Source organism: Toxotes jaculatrix, chromosome 17 (genome assembly GCF_017976425.1).
Source record: "Toxotes jaculatrix isolate fToxJac2 chromosome 17, fToxJac2.pri, whole genome shotgun sequence".
Lineage (NCBI taxonomy): Eukaryota > Metazoa > Chordata > Actinopteri > Toxotidae > Toxotes > Toxotes jaculatrix.
In genome coordinates, this window is record NC_054410.1 from 5585352 (window position 1) to 5591756 (window position 6405).

The following is a 6405-nucleotide window of genomic DNA, read 5'->3' on the forward strand; positions in this document are numbered from 1 at the left end:
GCCAGCTCTCTTCCAGATGCGCCGCTCTCACTGCAGCGGCCTGTACGCGGTCGCCGGCTGCCGCCGGGTCCTAAAGCCAGCCGCTTACACGCACTGTTCTGGGCAGAGGGTGGAGGGTGGCGAAAGGGGTCTGACATTAATAAGTGATTACTAATTAAAAAAAAAAAAACACACGCATACTTCTAAATTCAGCAGATCTTTATTGATCATCTCGGGGGTGGGGGGGGGGGGGGGGGGGGTCCAGTCATGTTATTTATATTTTATTATTATGTTTTTTGATAATTCTTAGACAATATTTAACAGATGACTACAAACAGGAAACATATGGAGAAAACAAGTGAGCAGACATGCAGCAAAGGTTCAAAGGCCTCCACCACCAGGGTCTTCGAGATGCCCCCAAAACCTTTATTTAAAGGTTAAAACATCAGCACCCAATCTTAACACTCTCATGCTTAATTTCTGAACTGGACAATTTAATGGCCCAAATGTCCCACAGTGGCTGCTGTGGTGGGGGGCCGCCCCCTTTCTAATTCGCACTGGCTCCGTGGAGTCTGTGTACATCTCTGCACGGACCCTCATACAGTTATTTTGTTAATGATGATTTAATAACTTAGGTACCCCCATGTGAAGGCCGAACCTGGAGAGCTTTTGCCTGTTTTGTGCCTTCAAGGAAAATTTGTTTGACCCCACTGACCACCTACCCCACCTACTTCATGTGCACTACACGGTGGCACAACAGTCACCAAGTTACCTGTGTGAGAACTAAACTGGGAAGTGTAAATTATTGCCATTTAGTGTTTTTCCCTTTCAGTGACTGCAGTATCAATGAACTGCATTAAACTGCATAAAAAAGTAGAAAATACACAGCTCTGGTAAAACGAAATAACTGATGAGTTTCATTCTTTTGAAAAGGCCGCAAAATGTACACGACTCACAAATTTACAACAAACCCAAACTAATGGTCTTTGAATGATGACAAAATGAGCACAGGAACCTGGGGAGACTTCCCATTTTTAATTTGCGTCATTTATGGGCCCCCTGGTGGTTGTGGGGCCCCAAGCAGCCGTGCAATTCCTTTATGCCTCAGGCGAGTTTCGCAGCCCAGTGAGGTGAAACACATGCCCGCTATAGTTTAGATTTCCAGATTATTCTGCCGTCCGTGTTTAGATTAATACACCCTGAATCTCATGTCTCATCTTCCACACACATTCATACAGTGCAGTGGTTTATATTCATTTCATATATTTTTCTGTATGCTTGAGTACACACAGTGTGGTAATGTGGTAAGTCCTTTATATATAGCGTTGCTGCTGACATTTGCACACTGGGCACATTCCGTTTTATAAACCTCAACTATTACACCACAAAGGCCCCTCTATTCCAGTGCATGTGCTGTGGTTACATACATTTGCACACTTTTGACTTTCCTTTGTCATCACTAGTACTCTGTGAAATTCCTGCGTTCAATTTATTTATTTATTTATTTATTTATTTATTCGTTCATTCTGCGTGCCTATGTTGTTCTGAATGTGTTTGAAATTCTGTTTAGGGGACAAATACAGTGTTCAATTCTATCCAATCCCAGGCTGCATTGATCTTTTTGACTTGTCAAGCACTGCTGTGTCTAATAACATTTTTAATAGCTGCGTTGCCTTGCATTAATTGCCGGAGCGCAGGCATCATTAATGTTATTAGTTCCACCTGTGCTGCGCCTGCTGTGACAAGTCGAAATGTCTGCTGTGAAAAAGTTTGACAAATCTGATTCATTTGGGAACAATAAAAAAAGAAAAAGAAAAAAGAAAACAGGAGCGCTTTGATGCTACAAGGCTTTCAAGATTTTACATTTGCAAGATTTTTCAGAAAGCAAAACAACATGGACTGAAAACATTGATCATGTTCATCAGGCAAACACATTAGTCACGTCCATAAGATAATGGTATAGTAGCAGGAGAGTCCTCTGTCTCTCCCGTGACACTCTTCCTTTGCATGATGGAAACTAATGAGAAACATGTACAAAAAGAAACCTGCGCTTTATGTTCTTGATAATGTTGCTTCACGCAAAGTCAACTTGACTTCTTTTGTTGCACTAGTTTCCCCAATTTTTAAACTTTTTGAACTTGGGAACTGCTGAACTACTCTTTCCTCTGCTAGAGTTGTGGCTCCGCTTACAAAATAAAATAGTTAATTATGCAGCTGTTGAAAACCAAATAAAAGTAACGGATGTGAACACTGGCACTGCACCGATAGAAACAAGAAAAAGATGTTGTGTGCCTTTGAAGTATGTTCACTTATGAGAAAATTTTACACATTTCATATTATCAAACTTGCCCAAATAAGCGTTACTGGACTTCAGATCAAAACGGATGTGGGCATATGTATTGTAGCTCAGTCCATACAGCCTCATAGATTTTATCCTGTGAGCAGAATCCCTCATCTGGCACCACATCTCTAGTTCATTTCCTAGAGTGCAGCTAGAAAAAGATATCAAATCTCATTTCGCTTTCATTTCATTAACCCTACAGCAGCCTACCACTGCAACCAACGTTTATCTATCCCGTGCATGCCCACTAGACGGAGACACAGTGAGGTAAACAGTACAGGTTGCCGAATGGAGAAGCGCTAAAGACAAGCAGAACGACTCACTGTGGGGCAGTTTGAGGGCATATGGGGCAAAGAGGGAGAGAGGAAGTGTCTGCACAGCAGGCGAATGTGGTGCACTCATCAGGAAGTGTCGCCTCTTTGTCATAGAGTCAGTGACACTGTGTGGTTCATCTGAGGACAGCAGCCTGCGGCAGAAGCACAACGATGCCTCATGACCAGCAGACAGGAGCAGCGTGCTACCTGCTGGCCGAAGCTCTCTGTCTCTTCCCAGAACACAGATGAGGATGCTGATAGGACGAAACATCACAAACTCGTCTCAGCTCTGTATAGTTTTTCGCCATTGTCTGCGCCCGAAGCATCAGGAAAAAAAAAAAGGTCAGTTTGTTTTCGAATCAGATTTGCAGGTGAAGCAGGAAAGGGCACCGTGTTTGGTTGAACTATGAGGAGGAAGTGATTTCCTATTTTGTGATTCTGATAAAGAGGAACATTGTGACTGAGAAAGAGACATGAGGGAAACATTTATATGTTTATCCAGATGCTGACCACAAAAAGGATGTAGAAGAAGCACTCAGATCCTTTACTTGAGTAAAAGTAGAGAAATATATTTCCCCAGTCACCATATTTCCTGTTGTGGAAATATGGTGATTGGGGATTGTGTCCATGCTTATCATCTACATGAACACTGCACTTCAGTGAGTCTTTGGTGATGATTAACAACAATCATGACATGACTAGTCAAAGACATATTTTAAATCTTTTTAATATATCTCACATTTGATTTATTTACAAAAGACAGTGGCTTTGTGACATAAAACTATGTTTTTGTAAAATCGACATGAGAAACAAATATGTACCAGAAGCATAACCATACAGAACACATACATAGATAAATAACATCAGGGGAGCGTTGTGGTCGAGGTTGTCCTCTTTGCACATTGTCTCTCTGCAAACAATAAAAGGATCACGATGCACCTCCGTATGACTGGCTGTGTTTTATTTATATTACCCCGAGTTTGGTCTGACAGGGTACACAGTATTGCCTCCACATTGTTTAAAATGACATCAGTGACTCTCTATCAGTAGATCTGGAATGTGTTTTCTATCTTTATTAACTATTAAATGCGATTTTTTTTCCCCAGCAGATTCTAGCAGTGGAAACATCTCCAGGCATTCTGTGAATAAACTATGGGCAACAACAACATACTAATGCAGATATACTTTTGATATATACCTGTAATTTGTATGACACACAATGTCTGCAAACAGTTTGGCACAAATGTAAAGGCTGAGCATAAATTTCCCGCAGAAAACACATTAAATAAATGAATAAAATCTCTACGAAGTCACGGACTAAAACGCTGACATAAAGGCTGATAGATCGTCTTATTTGCTGAATGGTTACTTTATACAGCACTTTACAGAACAGCTACAGGCACAAACCGAAAGAACAAAAAGTTTTGCATTCAGATGTGTGGCCAGAAGAAAGGGGAAGACAGTAACTCCTTAAATATTTACCTCTGCATTTTAATCATTTCTGGACCTTTTCAGCTGAATAAAATAAACCTTTTGACGGCAGCAGTCACAGAATTTCAAACTGTGGTATATCAGTTTTCACACCTGCTGTATTAGAATTAATATTTGGGCGACTAAGCAAGTGCGAGTGTGCACGTGAATCGGCATTTTGACAAACTCATTACAATGACTACACTCCACTAATACTGTAAACCAGAATAAGAACAATAATGATAACATAGAGCAGAACAGAGAACTGAATGAAAACATCACATTTAGAACGACGATAACAGAGGAGCCTCTTTTTGTTCTTTTTCTTGACACAGTTTAACAGGTTGTTGAAACCTTATACTTAGCTTATAGGATAGGCTTACTGTACAAATCTCTAAACAAAAAGTTCACACTTTCTGTGGTTTACTTCCGTCAGATTTTACCTATTACTTCCCGTTGAGAATTGAACACACACCTGAAACTCCTCCCAGAACTCTGTCACATTGCATTTACTAAAAACCAGACATAGCTCAATTTTCAACTTGAGATGAACGGCTACCCTGAAGGACAAAAAACCTTGATCCAGAAGACAAAAATGTAAAGGTAACTTAGACCTGATCTCTGTCTGACTCAAAATAAACCTCCCTGGTTGACAGCTACCTCTGTAAGAGACAGATCGCTTTGCTTTTCCATGAAAGACACAAATTCACACACAGACAAACTATATTCAACAACATGCTTCACCAAATAGCACTTCAGAAAAACTTGTCCCCTTCTTATCACCTACATTCTTTGCCCAGCATCGTATCACTTGCTGTTGTTTTCCTATAAATATTTAAAGAGTTTCATTCCAAAATGAGACAAATTGACTGGAGAAATGAAAGTAAAACGAACCACTTATGACGGGGCTTGACACGCAGTTTGAAGTTTTGCCCACATGATATACAAAATTTTTAGAATGAAACTATTTAAAATCATTTAACCTTACTTTAACTTTTCTACCTGTGGCAATGATTTCTAGTCATCACCACATTTCATATAGCGGAGCTCTGCAGTCCCTGAGCACCTACCGTCATTGCACATAAACGTTTTCAATATTCTTAACTAAATAAAGCTATCAAAGCATTTCCTACTTGCTTACGACTACCTCACACCCTCACATACTATATAAGTGTTCATTTTGTGACTCACAACTAATACTTGATGCCTAATTCATCACTATTAAACATCCTGAGGTGCTTCCCTACACTTGAAACTATAAATACTGAGGCTACCAGCTAGTCAGTGTATTTTGGAAGGAGGCACCATGCTGCGTCGAGTGTTACAATGCCCTTCAGGTGGTTCAGTTAAGTTTTCATTGGGAGTAAACAATGAGACTCGGCCCATTGTTTGGAGTAGCCCCTCGGTTTCTCTTAACCGCACAGCCCTCTTATTTGCAAGGGTGGCTCACTGAGAGCACAGTAGCAGCAGTACAGTATGTGACTCACTGAGTGTGTTCACATGCACGCGGTATTCTGGAGACCAGCTCATATTTGCAATAATGGAAACAGTAAATCTCCTTGGTGGCTGCAACTAACAATTATTTTCATAATTTTTTAATCTGCTAATCCATTTGCTGAATGGTTAAAGGAATAGTTTGACATTTGGGGAAAAATATGCCTATGTGCATTCTTGCAGAGAATTAGATAAGAAGACTGATATCACTGTCTGTGAGGTTGATACAAGACAACAGCCTGTAGCGAGTTAGCTTAGCTTAACCTAAAGACTGAAAGCAGGGGCTGGCTCCCCCCAGTTTACAATCTTTGTGCTAAGCTAAGCTACCTCTTTTTGTTAACTGTCACACAAAAACAAAGGTTTGGGACAGCCAGGAGACTGTTAGCATAACACTGGAAGTGGGGAAACAGCTAGTTTAAGGGTTAAAAATGTATTTCCCAAAAAATGTTTAACTACTCCTTTAATTGAGACAGCAGCATGTCCTGGGTAACCTCAAACTTCAGCTCCAGAATGTGGATGTGCAGTAAACACACTCAGCGTGAACTCTGAGGCAGGACACTTCTGACACCCCAGCTGTCACCATAAACCCACGAAGAGCTGGCATAGCATGGTACAGTACCTAAATCCAGACGTGAGTGCAACTTCATGCAAAAATAATTTAAAAAAGAAATAAATAAAAGAAATAAAGAAATACTAGCGCTAATCATACAAAAGCAATGACAGGGAACACGTGGTGACAGGAGGTCATCTCCATGTCGGGGTTGTTCCCAAGGTCACGTGTTTACAGTATTTTATATACAGAATGAC